The sequence below is a fragment of the Leopardus geoffroyi genome, chromosome C1 (genome assembly GCF_018350155.1).
Source record: "Leopardus geoffroyi isolate Oge1 chromosome C1, O.geoffroyi_Oge1_pat1.0, whole genome shotgun sequence".
Lineage (NCBI taxonomy): Eukaryota > Metazoa > Chordata > Mammalia > Carnivora > Felidae > Leopardus > Leopardus geoffroyi.
This window is the reverse complement of record NC_059328.1, coordinates 88,559,464-88,579,471: the sequence shown is the minus strand read 5'-3', so window position 1 is coordinate 88,579,471 and position 20,008 is coordinate 88,559,464. Positions and strand designations below refer to the sequence as shown.

At 35.1% G+C, this 20,008-nt stretch overlaps 1 long non-coding RNA gene across 2 annotated transcripts in view; it reads right to left on the bottom strand.

The window, feature by feature from the left end:
• The window catches only part of LOC123598347, an 82,019-nt gene that overhangs the window by 32,730 nt on the left and 29,281 nt on the right, over positions 1-20,008 (bottom strand). The window lies entirely within an intron of this gene.

Sequence of the window (20,008 nt, the reverse complement as noted above, 5' to 3'; positions counted from 1 at the left end):
ATTTCATTTTTATCATAATTTTTAAAAATCCATATGTTTACATAGTTTTTTAAATTGTTGCTGTAGGCATTAAATTTTACTAGTACAGTATTGAAATATTACTTTTTTTAATGTTCCTTTACCCTCCTCCATTTATGATATAATCGTTTTAAATATTTTCCCTGTTCATATTTAAAACACATCAGATAAAATTTTTGCTAAAAGCATCAAATATACATTTTATTTTTTTTTAATTTTTTTTTCAACTTTTTATTTTAATTTATTTTTGGGACAGAGAGAGACAGAGCATGAACGGGGGAGGGGCAGAGAGAGAGGGAGCCACAGAATCGGAAACAGGCTCCAGGCTCTGAGCCATCAGCCCAGAGCCTGACGCGGGGCTCGAACTCACGGACCGCGAGATCATGACCTGGCTGAAGTCGGACACTTAACCGACTGCGCCACCCAGGCGCCCCGTATACATTTTAAAATTCAAAGGAAGAAGAAAAGACCAGGGTGTTTATCCTTATTTTTGGTTTACTGTGTTTTTCTTCTTCTGGATTGTCTGACTTACATTAGTTCATAATTTCCTTTCTGTTTAGAGAACTTCCTTGAGGTATTCTTTTAAGGTACATCTTCTGGTGACAAATTCTTTGTTTTCCTTTATCTGAGAATCTTCTTCATTTGTGAACGATACTTTTGCTGGATATAGAATTCTGGGTTGTCAATTCATTTTTCAGTACTTAACAATGTTGTGCCACTTCCTTTGATCTCCATGTTTTCTGATAAGAAATCCACTATTATTCTAATTATTTTTCCTTCTGTCAGTAAAGTTTCATTTTTCTCTGGCAACTTTCAAGATTTTTTCTATTTTTTTTTTTTAGTTTTCAGAAGTTTAATTATATTGTGACTTGGCATGAATTTCTTTGGGTTTATCCTGTTTTGAGAATCAGTCACCTTTTTGAATCTGTAGGTTTACATATCTTGCCAAATTTGGAAGTTTCTAGCAATTGTTTGAGTGTATTTTAGTCTCTTCTTTTTTTTTTCTCCTTCAAAAACTACAATGACACAAATGTTACATTTTTTGCTCCATAGTTTCCTAAGTCTCTGTTCGTATTTTAAAAATGTTTATTTATTTTGAGAGAGAGGGGAGCGATGGAGAGAGTGAGCACAGAGCCAGATTCAAGGCTCAATCCCACAAACAGTGAGATCATGACCTGAGACCAAATCGAGAGTCAGATGCTCAACCAAATGAGCCACCCAGGAGCCCCTTAATTTTTTATTCAGTTCATTTTCTATTTATTATTATTATTTTTAAATAGTTTATTGTCAAGTTAGCTAACATACAGTGTATACAGTGTGCTCTTGGATTCAGGAGTACATTCCCATGATTTATCATGTAATTACAACACCCAGTGCTCATCCCAACAAGTGCCTTCCTCAATGTCCATCACCCGTTTTCCCCTCCTTCCAGCACCCAATCAACCGTCAGTTTGTTCTTTGTATTTAAGCGTCTCTTATGGTTTGCCTCCCTCTCTGTCTGAAAGTACTTTTTCCCTTTACCTTCCCCCATAGTCTTCTGTTAAGTTTCTCAAATTCAACATAGGAGTGAAAACATATTTATTATTAACATTGGGTAATTTCTATTATTAATTTCTAATTTCTTGATTATTTTCCCATTCCGTTTTTGAGCAAATCCACTGAGATTTTTATTTCAGTATTGTATTTTTCATTTCTAAAATTTTCTGTTGTCTTTTTTTAATATATGAAATTTACTGTCAAATTGGTTTCCATACAACACCCAGTGCTCATCCCAAAAGGTGCCCTCTTCAATACCCATCACCCACCCTCCCCGCCCTCCCACCCCCCATCAGCCCTCAGTTTCTTCTCAGTTTTTAAGTGTCTCTTATGCTTTGGCTCTCTCCCACTCTAACCTCTTTATTTTTTCCTTCCCCTCGCCCTTGGGTTCCTATTAAGTTTCTCAGGATACACATAAGAGTGAAAACATATGGTATCTGTCTTTCTCTGTATGGTTTATTTCACTTACCATAACACTATCCAGTTCCATCCACATTGCTACAAAAGGCCATATTTCATTCTTTCTCATTGCCATTTAGTACTCCATTGTGTATCTAAACCACAATTTTTTTATCCATTCATCAGTTGATGAACATTAGGCTCTTTCCATAATTTGGCTATTGTTGAGAGTGCTGCTATAAACATTGGGGTACAAGTGCCCCTATGCATCAGTACTCCTGTATCCTTTGGGTAAATTCTTAGCAGTGCTACTGTTGGGTCATTGGGGAGGTCTGTTTTTAATTTTTTGAGGAACCTCCACACTGTTTTCCAGAGCGGCTGCACCAGTTTGCATTCCCACAAACAGTGCAAGAGGGTTCCTGTTTCTCCACATCCTCTCCAGCATCTATAGTCTCCTGATTTGTTCATTTTGGCCACTCTGACTGGCATGAAGTGATATCTGAGTGTGGTTTTGATTTGTATTTCCCTGATGAGGAGAGACGTTGAGCATCTTCTCATGTGCCTGTTGGCCATCCAGATGTCTTCTTTAGAGAAGTGTCTATTCATGTTTTCTGCCCATTTCTTCACTGGGTTATTTGTTTTTCGGGTGTGGAGTTTGGTGAGCTCTTTATAGATTTTGGATACTAGCCCTTTGTCCAATATGTCATTTGCGAATATCTTTTCCCTATCCGTTAGTTGCCTTTTAGTTTTATTGATTGTTTCCTTTGCTGTGCAGAAGCTTTTTATCTTCATGAGGTCCCAATAGTTCATTTTTGCTTTTAATTCACTTGCCTTTGGGCATGTGTCAAGTAAGAAATTGCTACGGCTGAGGTCAGAGAGGTCTTTTCCTGTTTTCTCCTCTAGGGTTTTGATGGTTTCCTGTCTCACATTCAGGTCCTTTATCCATTTTGAGTTTATTTTTGTGAATGGTGTGAGAAAGTGGTCTAGTTTCAACCTTCTGCGTGTTGCTGTCCAGTTCTCCCAGCACCATTTGTTAAAGAGACTGTCTTTTTTCCATTGGATGTTCTTTCCTGCTTTGTCAAAGATGAGTTGGCCATACGTTTGTGGGTCTAGTTCTGGAGTTTCTATTCTATTCCATTGGTCTATGTGTCTGTTTTTGTGCCAATACCATGCTGTCTTGATGATGACAGCTTTGTAGTAGAGGCTAAAGTCTGGGATTGTGATGCCTACTGCTTTGGTCTTCTTCTTCAAAATTACTTTAGCTATTCGGGGCCATTTGTGGTTCCATATGAATTTTAGGATTGCTTGTTCTAGCTTTGAGAAGAATGCCGGTGCAATTTTGATTGGGATTGCATTGAATGTGTAGATAGCTTTGAGAAGTATTGACATTTTGACAATATTTATTCTTCCAACCCATGAGCATGGAATGTTTTTCCATTTCTTTATATCTTCTTCAATTTCCTTCATAAGCTTTCTATAGTTTTCAGCATACAGATCTTTTACATCTTTGGTTAGATTTATTCCTAGGTATTTTATGCTTCTTGGTGCAATTGTAAATGGGATCAGTTTCTTTATTTGTCTTTCTGTTGCTTCATTGTTAGTGTATAAGAATGCAACTGATTTCTGTACATTGATTTTGTATCCTGCAACTTTGCTGAATTCATGTATCAGTTCTAGCAGACTTTTGGTGGAGTCTATTGGATTTTCCATGTATAATATCATGTCATCTGCAAAAAGTGAAAACTTGACTTCATCTTTGCCAATTTTGATGCCTTTGATTTCCTTTTGTTGTCTGATTGCTGATGCTAGAACTTCCAACAGTATGTTAAACAACAACGGTGAGAGTGGGCATCCCTGTCGTGTTCCTGATCTCAGGGAAAAAGCTCTCAGTTTTTCCCCTTTGAGGATGATGTTAGCTGTGGGCTTTTCATAAATGGCTTTTATGATGTTTAAGTATGTTCCTTCTATCCTGACTTTCTCGAGGGTTTTTATTAAGAAAGGATGATGAATTTTGTCAAATGCTTTTTCTGCATTGATCGACAGGATCATATGGTTCTTATCTTTTCTTTTATTAATGTGGTGTATCACGTTGATTGATTTGCGAATGTTGAACCAGCCCTGCATCCCAGGAATGAATCCCACTTGATCATGGTGAATATTTCTTTTTATATGCTGTTGAATTCTATTTGCTAGTATCTTATTGAGAATTTTTGCATCCATATTCATCAGGGATATTGGCCTGTAGTTCTCTTTTTTTACTGGGATCTGTCTGGTTTAGGAATCAAAGTAATACTGGCTTCATAGAATGAGTCTGGAAGTTTTCCTTCCCTTTATATATTTTGGAATAGCTTGAGAAGGATAGGTATTATCTCTGCTTTAAATGTCTGGTAGAACTCCCCTGGGAAGCCATCTGGTCCTGGACTCTTATTTGTTGGGAGGTTTTTGATAACTGATTCAATTTCTCCACTGGTTATGGGTCTGATCAAGCTTTCTATTTCCTGAAGTTTGAGTTTTGGAAGAGTGTGGGTGTTTAGAGATTTGTCCATTTCTTCCAGGTTGTCCAGTTTGTTGGTATACAATTTTTCATAGTATTCCCTGATATTTGATTGTATTTCTGAGAGATTGGTTGTAATAATTTCATTTTCATTCATGATTTTATCTATTTGGGTCATCTCCCTTTTCTTTTTGAGAAGTCTGGCTAGAGGTTTATCAATTTTGTTTATTTTTTCAAAAAATCAACTCTTGGTTTCAATGAAACTCATTGGTTTCATTGTGCTCTACAGTTTTTTTAGATTCTATATTGTTTATTTCTGCTCTAATCTTTATTATTTCTCTTCTTCTGCTGGGTTTAGGGTGTCTTTGCTGTTCTGCTTCTAGTTCCTTTAGGTGTGCTGTTAGATTTTGCATTTGGGATTTTTCTTGTTTCTTGAGATAGGCCTGGATTGCAATGTATATTCCTCTCAGGACTGCCTTTGCTGCATCCCAAAGCGTTTGGATTGTATTTTCATTTTCGTTTGTTTCCATATATTTTTAAATTTCTTCTCTAATTGCCTGGTTGACCCATTCATTCTTTAGTAGAGTGTCCTTAACCTCCATGTTTTTGAAGGTTTTCCAGACTTTTTCCTGTGGTTGATTTCAAGCTTCGTAGCATTGTGGTCTGAAAGTATTCATGGTATGATCTCAATTCTTGTATACTTATGAAGAGCTGTTTTGTGACCCAGTATGTGATCTATCTTGGAGAATGTTCCATGTGCACTTGAGAAGAAAGTATATTCTGTTGCTTTGGGATGCAGAGTTCTAAATATATCTGTCAAGTCCATCCGATCCAATGTATCATTCAGGGCCCTTGTTTCTTTATTAACCGTGTGTCTAGATGATCTATCCATTGCTGTGAGTGGGCTGTTAAAGTCCCCTGCAATTACCACATTCTTGTCAATAAGGTGGCTTATGTTTGTGAGTAATTGTTTTATATATTTGGGGGCTCCCGTATTCGGCACATAGACATTTATAATTGTTAGCTCTTCCTGATGGATAGACCTTGTAATTATTATATAATGCCCTTCTTCATCTCTTCTTAGCCTTTATTTTAAAGTCTAGTTCGTCTGATATAATATGGCTACTCCAGCTCTCCTTTGACTTCCAGTAGCATGATAAATAATTCTCCATCCCCTCACTTTCAATCTGAAGGTGTCCTCAGGTCTAAAATGAGTCTCTTGTAGACAGCAAATAGATGGGTCTTGTTTTTTTATCCGTTCTGATACCCTATGTCTTTTGATTGGTGCATTTAGTCCATTTACATTCAGTGTTATAGAAAGATATGGGTTTAGAGTCACTGTGATGTCTGTAGGTTTCATGCTTGTAGCGATATCTCTGGTACTTTGTCTCACAGGATCCCCGTTAGGATCTCTTGTAGGGCTGGTTCAGTGGTGATGAATTCCTTCAGTTTTGTTTGTTTGGGAAGACCTTTATCTCTCCTTCTATTCTAAATGACAGATTTGCTGGATAGAGGATTCTTGGCTGCATATGTTTTTCTGTTCATCACATGGAAGATTTCCTGCCATTCCTTTCTGGCCTGCCAAGTTTCAGTAGAGAGATCAGTCACGAGTCTTATAGGTCTCCCTTTATATGTTAGAGCACATTTATCCCTAGCTGCTTTCAGAATTTTCTCTTTATCCTTGTATTTTGCCAGTTTCACTCTGATATGTTGTGCAGAAGATCGATTCAAGTTACATCTGAAGGGAGTTCTCTGTGCCTCTTGGATTTCAATGCCTTTTTCCTTCCCCAGATCAGGGAAGTTCTCAGCTATTATTTCTTCAAGTACACCTTTAGCACCTTTCCCTCTCTCTTCCTCCTCTGGAATACCAATTATGAGTAGTTTATTTCTCTTTAGTGCATCACTTAGTTCTCTAATTTTCCCCTCATACTCCTGGATTTTTTTATCTCTCTTTTTCTCAGCTTCTTCTTTTTCCATAATTTTATCTTCTAGTTCACCTATTCTCTCTTCTGCCTCTTCAATTCGAGCCGTGGTCATCTCCATTTTATTTTGCAGCTCACTTATAGCATTTTTTAGCTCCTCCTGGCTGTTCCTTAATCCCTTGATCTCTGTAGCAATAGATTCTCTGTTGTCGTCTATATTGTTTTCAAGCCCAGCGATTAATTTTATGACTATTATTCTAAATTCACTTTCTGTTACATTGTTTAATTCCTTTTTGATCAGTTCGTTAGCTGTTGTTATTTCCTGGAGATTCTTTTGAGGGGAATTCTTCTGTTTTGTCATTTTGGATAGTCCCTGGAGTGGTGCAGAACTGCAGGGCACTTCCCCTGTGGTGTCTTGAATACCTTGCATTGGTGGGCGTGGCCACAGTCAGACCTGATGTCTGCCCCCAGCCCACTGTTGGGGCCACCGTCAGACTGGTGTGTACCTTCTCTTCCCCTCTCCTAAGAGCGGGATTCACTGTGGGGTGGGGTGGCCCGTCTGGGCTACTTGCATACTGCCAGGCTTGTGGTGCTGGGGATCTGGCGTATTAGCTGGCGTGGATGGGCAAGGTGCACAGGGGTGGGAGGGGCAGGCTCAGCTCGCTTTTCCTTTGGTGATCTGCTTCAGGAGGGGCCCTGCAGCCCCAGGAGAGATGGATTCGAAGAAGCACAGCGTTGCGTGTTTGCGTGGTGCAAGCTAGTTCCCTGGCAGGAACTGGTTCCCTTTGGGATTTTGGCTGCGGGATGGGCGAGGGAGATGGCGCTGGTGAGTGCCTTGTTCCCCGCCAAGCTGAGCTCTGTCATCCGGGGCTCAACAACTCTCCCACCCTTTGTCCTCCAGCCTTCCCGCTCTCCGAGCAGAGCTGTTAGCTTATAACCTTCCAGATGTTAAGTCCTGCTTGCTGTCCAAACACACTCTGTCCGGCCCCTCAGCTTTTGCCAGCCAGACTCGGGGGCTCTGCTTGGCCGGCAGGCTGTCCCTCTGCCCTGGCTCCCTCCCACCAGTTCCCGTAGTGTGCACCGCCTCGCCACCCTTCCTACCCTCTTCCGTGGGCATGTAGTCTATGCATGGCTCCGGAGAATCCATTCTGCTAGTCTTCTGGTGGTTTTCTGGGTTATTTAGGCAGGTGTGGGTGGAATCTAAGTGATCAGCAGGACGCAGTGAGCCCAGCATCCTCCTACGCCATCTTTCCCCTGTTGTCTTTTTTTGTATAACTTCTCATTCTTTGGTGAGCTGTTCTCTTTTTGTTGTTGTTGTTTTAAGACTTTTTTTTTTTTTGAGAAGTGTTAGATTTGCAGCAAATCTTGGCAGAATTTCTTCACATACCTACTGATCCCACACATGTGTAGCATTTTCATTAAAATTCCCACCAGAATGGAATGAATCTATACAGACACATCATAATCATTTAAAGACCATAGTTTGCATTACAGTTCACTGTTGGTGTTGTATATTCAATGGGTGTGGACAAATGTATAATGATATGTGTCCATCATTATAGATGGATTTTCACTGCCTCAACATTTATCTGTGCTCCACCTATTCATATTCATAGCTGCCCCCGCCAAACCCTGGCAATCACTAATATTTTTCAAGATTTTTTTAATAGCAGTTTTAGATTTGCAACAAAATTGAGAGGAAAATATAGAAATCTCCCATATACCCTTTCTCTTACACATGTATAGCCTCCCCCATTTTCAAAATCACTCACAAGAATGGTATTTTTTAATAAAGGATGAAACTATATTGGCACATCACAATCACCAAAAGTCCACAGTTTACCTAATGGTTCTCTCTTGACATTGTATATTTAATGGGTTTAGACAATTTATAATGGGCATATTTTCATCACTATAAAAACATACAAAGTATTTTCACTGCCCTAAAAATTATCTGCCCTGCCTATTCATCTCTCTCCACCTCAAACCCAAGCAACCACTGATCTTTTCATTGTCTCCATAGTTTTGCGTTTTCCAGAATGCCATGTAATTGGAATCACACAATATGTAGTTTTATCAGATTGGTTTATTTCACTTAGTAATGTACATTTAAGGTTTCTCCATGTCTCTTCATGCACAATAGTTCACTTCCTTTTAGTGCTGCATAGTATTCCATTGCCTGGATATATTTTGGTTTATCCATTCACCTATTGAAAGACATGTTGGTTGTTTCCAAGTTTTGACAATCATGGATAAAGTTGCTGTAAACATCCATGTGTAGTACAGGTTTTGGGGTAGAAATAACTTTTCAAATTCTTTGGGTAAATACCAAGGAGCATAATCACTGGTTTAATAATATTTAGTTTTGTAAGAAACCAGCAAATTGGCTGCACCAGTTTTCTTTACAACAATGATAAATAAGAGTTCTTTTTCCATATCCCCAGCACTTTCTGATATCATCAGTGTTCTGGATTTTGACTATTCTAGTAAATGGTATCTACTATTTTAATTTGCAATCCATGGTGACTTATGTTGTAGAACATCTTATCATAAGCTTACTTGCCATCTGTATATGTTCTTTGATGAAGTATCTGTTAAGGTATTTAGCCCATTTTTTAATGATGTTTTTCATTTTCTTGTTGAGTTTTAAGAGTTCTTTGTGTATTTTGAATAATAATTCTTTATCAGTGTGTAATTTACAAATATATTCTCTAGTCTGTGGCTTGTCTTACTCTCTTGACATTGTCTTTTCCAGAGCAGAAGTTAAAAATTTTTTTTCATAATTCAGTTAACAAGGAAATCCAGTTATTTCTATGACATATAACATTTCAATTATTAAAATCTCAACTGATGACTTTATATCAGGACATGCTAAACCTTCAGAGATTTCATATGATTTCTAGAACAATTATAGCATTGACTCATACAACATAATCTAAATTGTTTATTATCCTTTGTTTAGTATTGCTTCCCATGTAACACCATACCAAACATACAAGCCTAATTAGTCATAAAGACTTCATTTAAGATTTGAATTTTTGGAAAGTCTGTTTAAAAAACAACAACAACACCCCAGAATGTTTAAAGCACATCCCTAAATGGGACCACAGATTACTATAAAACTCAAAACTTGGCTATCTATTTAACCAAAGTGACAATAAGAGATTCTAAAGGCAAACACAGAAGGGTTTATAGTTGCTAGAAAAATTTAGCTCTTTAATATTGAGGAAACTTAACATTATTAAGTAATCTGAGAGCTGATAAAGACAAAGCATGGAAATTTTGTTTTCTGGGAATTCGTTTACAATTTTTTACCAAGAGCAGACCTACTACTCAAGAAAGTTTTGTCTTTTTGACAGAGAGAAAAAGCCAGATTTCATTCTTATACCACTGTATTTTTATTTTTTAATTTTTTTAAATTCCAGTTACCTAACATACAGTGTTATATTAGTTTCAGGTGTACAGTACAGTAATTCAACACTTCCATACATCACCCTGTGCTCATTACAAGTGCACTCCTTAATCCCCATCACCTATTTACCCATCCCCTCATGCACCTCCCCTCCCCATAAATTTGTTCTCTATAATTAAGAGTCTGTTTCTTCATTTCTCTATCTTATTTTTTTTCCTTTGCTTGTTTGTTTTGTTTCTTAAATTCTATGTATGAGTGAAATCATATGGTATTTTTTTTTCTTTGACTGACTTATTTCACTTAGTATTATACTCCAGCTCCATCCATGTCATTGCAAATGGTAAGATTTGATTCGTTTTGTGGCTGAATAATATTCCATATTATATATTATTATTATAGTATATATTATTATCCTGTATTATATATTCCATACACACACATACACACACACACATCATATCTTCTTTATCCATTCATCAATCGATGGACCGTGGGTTGCTTCCATATCTTGGCTATTGTAATAATGCTGCTATTAACATAGGGGTGCATGTATCCCTTTGAATTAGTGTTCTTGTATTCTTTGGGTAAACACTCAGTAGTGCTATTTTTAACTTTTTGAGGAGCCTCCATACTGTTTTCCACAGTGGCTACACCAGGTTTTATTCTTACCAATGATACAGGAATCTTTTTTTTCTTCACATCCCAGAAGTTTTTAATTTTAATGAGCTTATCAATTATTTAATTCCTTGGGATCCTTCCTATGATATGGTATCTAAAAAGGCATTGCCATGCCTAAGGTCATCTAGGTTTTCTACTATGTTATTTTCTAAGAGTTTTATAGTTTTGTGTGTTACACTTAGATCTATGATTCTTTTTAAGTTTACTTTTGTGAAGTGTCTAAGATCTGTGTCTACATTCATTTTTTTGCATACAGATGTCCAGCTGTTCCAGCACCATTTGTTAAGGAGACAATCTTTATTCTATTATATTGTTGCCTTTGATCTTTTGTCAAAGATGAGTTGAGCACATGAGTGGGGGTCTATTCCTGAGCTTTCTATTTTATTCTCTTGATCTATTTGTCTATTCTTTACCCAATACCACCTGCTCCTGAATACTATAGCTTTATATTAAGTCTTGAATTCAGATAGTGTCATTCCTCCAATTTTGTTCTTCTCCTTCAATATTGTATCCTACTGGATACTGTGGGTATTTTGCACCTCTATATAAACTTTAGACTCAATTTGTCAATATCTAGAAGGCAACTTTCTGGAATTTTGTTTGAGATTGCATTGAACTGATAGATCAAGTTCAGAAAAACAGACATCTTGATAATATTGAGTCATCATATCCATGAACATGGAACATATCCCATTTAGTTCTTTTATTTTGTTAATCAGTTTCAAGGTTTTCCTTTTATGAACCTTGTGCATATTTTATAGAATTTATGCCTAAATATTGCATTTCAGGGATGCTAATGTAAATTGTACTGTGTTTTTACTTTCAAATTCCAACTGCTCATTGTTGTATAAAGAAAAGATATTCACTTTTATATATTAACATTGTATCCTACAACCTTGTTATAATCATTTATTAGTTCCAGAAGTGTTTTGTTGTTGTTGATTCTACTGAACTTTCTATATAGACAGTCATGTTATATGTGAGCAAAGATAGCTTTGTTTCTTCTTTTCTAATCTGTATACATTTTATTTCCTTATCTTCTTATATTAGATAGGATTTTTGGAACAGTGTTGAAAAGGTGTGGTGAAAGGGAACATCCTTGCCTTGTTCTGGGAAAACTATTAGTTTCTTATTGTTCAGTATGATATTAGTGGTAGGTTTGTTCTAGATATTCTTTATCATATTGAAGAAATTCTCCTTTATTGCTAATTTTCTGTGAGTTTCTATAAAGAATGAGTGTTCATTTTTTTCACTTTTTCTGCATTTATTAATATAATATAATAATTTATTAATATAATATAATAATATATTTATTAATATTAATATAAATACAATTTATTATTTATATAATTGATATAATTATAATTTATGAATATAATCTATATTAATAACTGTGTTATATGACAAATCCATTTGTGTAATGGATTACATTAATTAGTTTTTTATGTTGAATCAGCATTGCATGCCAGGGATAAATCCCATTTGGTCATGGTGTATAATTCTTTTCATACATTGTTGGATTTAATTTGCTAATATTTTGTTTAGAATTTTTGCATCTGTGTTCATGAGAGATACAGGTCTGCAGTTTTCTACTCTTTAAATTCTTTAAGATATGTCTTGTAACCCAAAAAGTCATCTATCTTGGTGAATGCTCTATATGAGCTTGATAAAAATGTGTATTCTGTTGTTGGATGAAGTAGTCTATAAATGTTAATTATACCCAACTGACTGGTGGTGGTGTTGAGCTCAACTATGTCTTTACTGATTTTCTGTCTGCTGGATCTGTCCATTTCTGATAGAGGGATACTGAAGATTCCAACTATGATAGTGGATTCATCTATTTTTCCTTGCAGTTTTATCAGTTTGGGCATTCATATAGTTTGGGCATTCTTTTTTTTTTTTTTTTAATTTGGTTTAAGTGTGTTTTTAGTTGCTTGTTTAAGCATTTTTATCATGGCTACCTTAAGATTTTGTCAGATAATTCTGCCATCTTTGTCATTTCATTGTTGACATTTATTGACATCTTTTTCTAAAACTTAGATCTTTCTCATTCTTGGTACAAAGAATGATTTTCTATTGAAATCTGGACATCTTTGTATTATGTTATCAGACTCTGAATTTTATTTGAACTTTCTGTTGTTACTGGCTTTCCCTGATACCATTTTGACAGGAGAAATGGGATGTTGGTATTGTTTCTAGCAGATTAAAAGAGTTTGAGTTATCACTGAAGCTGGGTGATGGCATATAAGAGCTCATTATATTAATTTCTCCACTGTTGTGTTAGTTTGAAATTTCCATACTAAAATTTAAAGAAATAAAGGTAAATACTATATGAATTGAAGATGTATTTTGTCTATCAGAGCCTAACATATTCAATGGACACTCAATACATAGTAACTGAATAAAGTAACATAAAATGTCTGAAGCAAAAAAAAAATCATATTGGGGCTTCACTGTGAAAACATAATAAATTTTTAAGCTATGCATGAGCATTAAAAATATAAAAGTTTAGGTAAGTTTAAAAATAACCAAACCTGAGACTTCAAAATATGAAAAAAAAAAAAACTAGCAATGAGAAACAAACTCTTGTTTTTTTACATAAAAATTATCTCATTCTTTAATTTACTTTGCCATAATTTCTAGGGGTGGGGAATGTCAGTATGACAGAACAGTTCAGATATATTTAGTGCAAAATGAAATTATCTGCTTTTGGTTTCTTCTCTTATTAAAGTTTCACATTAATAGCCTGTCACATTAAACTATATGCTTTAAAATGTCACAATGTAGTCCTGAAGTTTAGATAAACTCATATTACTAGACATTTTATTATTTATTTATAGAGTCTCCTGCCTTTCCAAAGTCACAAACTTCCTACAGATACTTTTAGGGACTTTGGAAGAGATATATATTTGGAACTAGATGGTACCTCAGCAATCATGTAATGCAAAGATTTCATTTACAGACAAAATCATTTAGTCCCCATAGAGAATGTGTATGTGATTGTTTGCACAACATCTTTTCTCTCAGCTTTCCTGAGAACTACATGTCACCTATTCTACCCACATGACTTCTATTTCTATATTCTTAAATCATTTCATTTTACCCCTGGCCACAGTTGATTGTTCCAGAAGCTGGTATCTTTATGAAGAGTGTTAGATTTTGATAAACTCCAAGTTATAAATCTGTTAACATCATGTTTTCTATCATATAAGAAAAAACTTGGCAACAAGAGAGAATGGTGAGACCAATAAAGAGGAACAAAGATGAGAACTCCATCAAGACTCAAGTCTCTGACTCCTGAACCTCTGTCCAGTGCTTGCTTATTTCCTTCAATACCCCAACATCCTTCAAATAAATTTCTTCTTTTGTTTTGGTGAATCTTAGTATAGGTCACTGCCACACAAAGAACCCTAAAACACAGTGCTATGAAGGTTAAGTAACTTACCCAAACCTTCAAAACCAGTTTAAAAGTTGTTTTGGAAGCCACATAATCTCCCAGCCCTGTAATAGGCACTAATAAATTTTTGTGAAGTCAAATATATTATAATATATTATGTTTTATATAATAGAATACTATAAAATGTAAAATGTTATAGAAATATTTTGTTGCATTTCATATATATTTATGACTTATCTTGCACTGTCTTCAGTAGAAGTTTGTCTCAAGTAATAAAAAAATATACTATATTTATAACTTTTAATACAATTGGGTAGTTTTTTGAGTAAAAATAACATTATATCTAGAATTTGCTTTAAAATACTTCAGCACAGGGGCACCTGGGTAGCTCAGTCAGTTAAGCATCCAACTCATAATTATTGCTCAGGTCATGATCTCACAGTTCATGAGTTTGAGCCCCACATGAGGCTCTGTGCTCACAAGTGTGGAGCTTGCTTGGGATTCTTTCTCTGCCCCTCCATTTCTCACTCTCTCTCCCTCTCTCTCTCACTCAAAATAAATAAATAAAATTTAAAAAAATACTTCAGCACAAAAAGGTAAGGAGGCAGCAATACCTAAAACAGGATTAGTAAAATAATAATTGATAAAGCTGGGATATGGGTTAATTGGAGTTCATTATACTGTTCACCCTTCTCTTGTAGAGGTTGGAAATTTTTTATTACAAAAATATTTTAAAAGTGTATGATGATATATGACATATGATAGATTCTCATTAAATACTGTCTATCTCTACCCCATAGCCCAATTTTGGGGAAAAAATAGAAAAAAAGAAGAGTAGCTAAATGAGCTAAAGGCCATAATTACTAGCCTTGAGAACACTTGTTTTCTGAATTGTGAGTGTTAGAAGGAATATTAAGGTTCAGATTTCTTAATAGCTAGTCCCAAATTCTAGACAGTTTTCTCTTTCATTATTTGACCATTTCACCATCTGACAATTTCTGTGATACATTTTTATTGCATTTTATTGCAATTTCACTTTTTGACTCACACTTTTACAGGCATAGGAAATGAAAACATTTCATTTTTAAAAATAGGATTTTTATCACTTGTACTTTGGTACATTTTAAGTACATGGGTTTTTCCCCTCAAGCTTCTTTGTTGTAGCTAAATTTAAATGAAGCTGAAGATTTTCAATCTGTATTCACTGGGGAATATATGTACAAATGCATACATATACAGTATTTTTTTTTCTTCAGTGTTTGCTTTAAAAAAAACTGAAGAAAAAAACCAATGCTAACAGTAGATAACAATCAAGGATACCAAATTATATAATTCAAGGAGCTTCCATTCAGACTGTGTGACTAGATTGTACAAGTATGGTGATTTCTGTTTATTTCTATATTCTTTTCTATACCATACAGATGTTCTTAATTAAATAGGTATTGCTTTTATAGTCAGAAAAAATGTATAAAATTTTAAGTAAAAACTTCTGCAATGTATTTCTTAAATACATTTTACAGTCTGGACAGCAAGATCATTCTGGTTGGGATACAAAATAATCCAAGAAGATCAAGGATCATGGGATCCAGTCCTGCATGGGGCTCCGTACTGAGCATGGAGCCTGCTTAAGATTCTCTCTCTCCCTCTGTCCCTCTCCCTGACTCACTCTCTCTCTCTAAAATAAAAGAAGAGAAGAGAAGAGAAGGGAAAATATTAAAAGAAAAAAACAAAAAACCTGTTTGGAAAATCTGTGGCAACTTCCAGGAGACTGAGCAGACTAAAATGATAAGGCAAAGACTTGCTATTCTTACAATAACAACCAAATACTACTATTACTACTACTACTACTACTACTACTACTACTACTACTACTACTAAACAACAAAGTGGTTTTTGTCTTTTCACCAAAAAAAAGAGCAGTTAAGATACTGATAGAGTATTTTACATTCAATGGAGAAAATACTAAATAATTCGTAGCAAGCAAGACTAAAATATTAATATTTCTAAAGAAAATAAATTGCCATTTAACAAGGTCAGATTTGTAATTGAAATGGAAAACAATGGGGCAAGGAGACTTCAATGTTCATTTAAGCATTTTCCAGGAATATTCTCGTTCAAACTCTTGGCGTATCTATCATAGTAATATGCATACCTCTATGAGGAGATGGATTTTGCAAATACACTTAATTTTTCTCTTCATGCCTTTTTTATTCCCCTTTACCTGCCTCTCTCCACTTGAATCCTACTCATCTAGGAAGCTTTTCACAATAAAATTTCTGCTAATTCAGACTGCATACTCCCTCCCCTCAATTTTCATACCAGCCTGTGTGCAACTCCATCATTGCAGTTATCGCATTGTAATTTGTTTATTAGTCTCCCAAGTTTGTCTTGCTTATCTTTTTCCCAAGCACATGATACAGTACTAGGCACATAAAAGGGGACTGAATACATAAATGGATGAATGATGGCTTAAGCCATATTTATCAAGCTGCATACTCTATTACAGGCTGTATATCAGTGTTATATGAAGCCACAGGAGAGACCCGCAATCCAGAGCATCACCTTTTGACAGTAAGAAGGTCAGAAAATTATTTTTATTACAAAAGAAACATATATATGTTATGAAGTAAATTGTATAATCATATTTTATTATAGTATTAGAATTCAAGGTAAATTATTTCAAGCTATAATCCCCAACTTCTGTCCACAGATGCATACAGAGGAGATGTTTGGAAGCCACACTTACGCTTAGGCATAGTCTGAAGCACTCTGTTTCACTCTATCTAAACCCTTCTGCACTCACCGCCATGGGATTACTTTAGTTGTAGCACTCAGCTCTCTCCAGGGGCAAGTATGCCCATTTGAGAAGTTTCTGTAGGCCAAATTATTCTGAAAATAATACAATCTTCAGTAAGAAGATTGAATAACAAGATCGATTGATTGTACAAGCCTGAAATCAGACCTAAAATATGCTAAAGTTACCAAGTTAATGCCCCTTGGTGAGTCCCCTTCACGGTCACAGCCCAGATATCTTGATTCCTCAAACTTCTATATATGTCCTCTATGTTCTATGTTATAGATTAGAGAAAAAAAAAACACTGAGCGTCCAAAAACTTTTGGTCCTGTAAAGCCAGATTTTAGGCATTGTCTAATAACAGTACCCGCCCCCAATTCATGTTTAGTAAATATCTACTATAAATTGCTTATTATTATTTTAAAAATCATATCTCTATGTACATAAAAATTCACTTACTAAACAAACATTCATCAAGATACCTATTATGTCCTGAATGATTGAGATGCTGAGGATGCAGCAGTGAATAAAACATTATTTCTACTCCCACATAAGGTACAGTCTAGTGAGAGAGAAAGGCAAAATACAAGTCCATATCTGCCATGTCAGGGCACTGGGGTAAAGAGTGAGTAGTCAAGGAAGGGGTTCTCTGATAAGGTAACATTACTGCTCTAATCTCCAATCTGAGGGGTTTGCCTTTTCATGTAGAACTATACAGTCTTCTCCTTTTCTTTTTCTTCTTCCTTCTTCCTTCCAAGAAACTAATAAAAAGAATTTTCAGAGGACTGGCTCATCTCAGGTTAACTACAGAAGTTATACCTACAAGAATGGCATCTTGTCCACAAATGCTAGCATGACTGAATCATGTGTTAAATCCAAATTCAAGAACACAAGCTATTTATAAACGACAAGCAGGTTCACTCAGAGTTTGAGATATAACTTAATTATTCCTTGAGAACATACAATGTGCTAAACTTAAAAGCTGTTGTGCTATCCTTTCTAAAACTGTATTTTTGAACTAATTCTAGGTCTCTTGGTAACTTCAGGCGGGAAGGTTGTTTGGGTATTGTTCTTTTCTCTTTAACACTTGCGAAGGTGACTATTTGCCTTTAGCAAACTTTTATCCTTATTCTCTTTCCAGCCTGCTTAATGAGCATCACCTCTCACCTTTTGGCTTCTGTAGCTCAGATACTTTATTCAGAGAGTACTGTTTTCATGTAAAAAATAATACATTGTAATTAAAGCTATAGCTATAGAAACCATGACCATATATTCAGTGAAAATAAGCCTAAATGAGTGTTTCCCAGAGAATATAACAACATTTGATGCTATTCTACTCAGTTTCATTTCAACTTTGTGCATATGAGATGTACTTTGATAGTATGACACTTCTTTTTTACCAAAATACCAATTCAGAGCCTTAAATATTCTTTTTCCTAAAATTAATAATAATTACTAACCTGATGGACAAAAGCTGACTATCATGTCCTAATAATGACATTTAGTAAAATAGAATCAATTATTTTCTTAACAAGTCAATAAAAAAATGAAAGTAAAAAATAGAAGTGTTATGGTCTGGAATGCCCATCTGCTCATTTTTTCCCTAAGGGCATTAGATTACATTAGTATATCTAAATTTAATCAAAGCTGGATGTTTGAAACTAGGAACTTCAACAGGCCTTCGTCGAAAAAACAAAAAACAAAACAAAACAAAACAAAATGCAAAAAATTGTAGCCAGTAGGCTACATTAATTGTGAATACTTCTCTTTAAAAGTTTATCTGAGATCTAAAATCCTTAAAGTAGTATGAAGTATTTTTAAAATATTTTAAACATTTTAAAAGATCATCCAATAAAAGAAAAGTGCTAGATATAGCCTCATATTTGAAATAGCAGTGCCACCTTGTGACAAGATATTTCAGTATAATTCTATTCTGTATCTCCTTATACTTAACCATTCTCTTGACCTATATAATATATAAAGATACGATGAGAAAAAGGACTTTGATTCCTTTAGGACACTTTAAAATCATTTATTAAAGAAAAAGAGTCAATTTTTCTTTATTTATTAACCATTAAAGTAACAGTCATCAACACTTTTAAGCAGCCATTATATTCAAAACATTTTCCAGGCTTTACAAAATTTTGTAAAAGAAATAGTAATTGGTTCTAATTATTGCTCATAGAAGGAAATAGAAAGGCTGACAAAATAAGCTCAAGAAAAAAAAATGGTGAATACATTAAATAGCAAAACATAGCATTTATCAGAGTGTTTCAAACAAGAAAGGTATCCTGGAGAGGACAGAAAAATTCTATTATCTCACAATCCTTTGTTTAGAATGGAACAAATATTTTAATAGAGCCTGGTTGGGAAGGGCATTTCATTTACCTTATCTTAATGTTTTTGTTTTGCTCCATATTTCTATTCCATTTTTCTAGCAATAAAAGATGCAAAATATTTTGAAAATTTAAATTTCTATATAAAAAAAAGCCAGGAACCCAATACAGTGGGATTTTGTGTGTTTATGTGTGTGTATGTGTATGTGCTGGAGGCTTAAACTAATGGACACCTTAATAACTTTTTAATATTTTCCAATAATTTTTGTCTCCCAGCATGTATTTGTTATATTCGAAAGGAGATATTTAAAAAATATACAGAATAGTTAAATTATATAATATATCCTAAAGTGATCTGGAAACTACAATGAGGTTTTGTGCATATGATTCAATCCAAATCAACAATTAGACTGAACATTTACTAGACAATAAAAGGAATAACAAGTACATTTATCTTCTGTTGTGCAAGTTACTTTGACAAAATTCTAGCTAATAGCCAGGGAAATTGCTCATTCCTCTGCCTTAAGTTCCAACTCTATTTTTCTCCCTATCTGGGGGGCCAGACTAGACTATTAGCTGTGATGAGGGAGCATGAGACAGGCTGAGGTGTAAAGTAAAGCTAGCACCCCCCCACCCCAGGTGGGATCTGTGTGATATTCCTTGGACACGCCTGGCTACAAGAACAAAGGAAAGGGGTTTAAGTGCTTGCCATAGTGATGGGGAAACTAAGGTAAATGAAAAATTAAATTCCCTTACTGCCTACAGCCCATTGACAAGTCCTTGAAACCAGCAGAGTGATTTCCTTCTGGGAGCTCAGCTCAATGATGACACTTTGCTAGGGGCAAAAGAGAACCTTCACTTAACATTACCCCAACCTCAAGGATCCTGTAAATCAACTCCCTTTATCTCAACTTCCCCAAGATATATGCTGGCAATCATACTCCAAGCTTATGGCCTCCTGATACACATCTGAAAGGTCTCATGAGTGAGGTTTTATTAAATGGTAATAAATTGCATTTCCC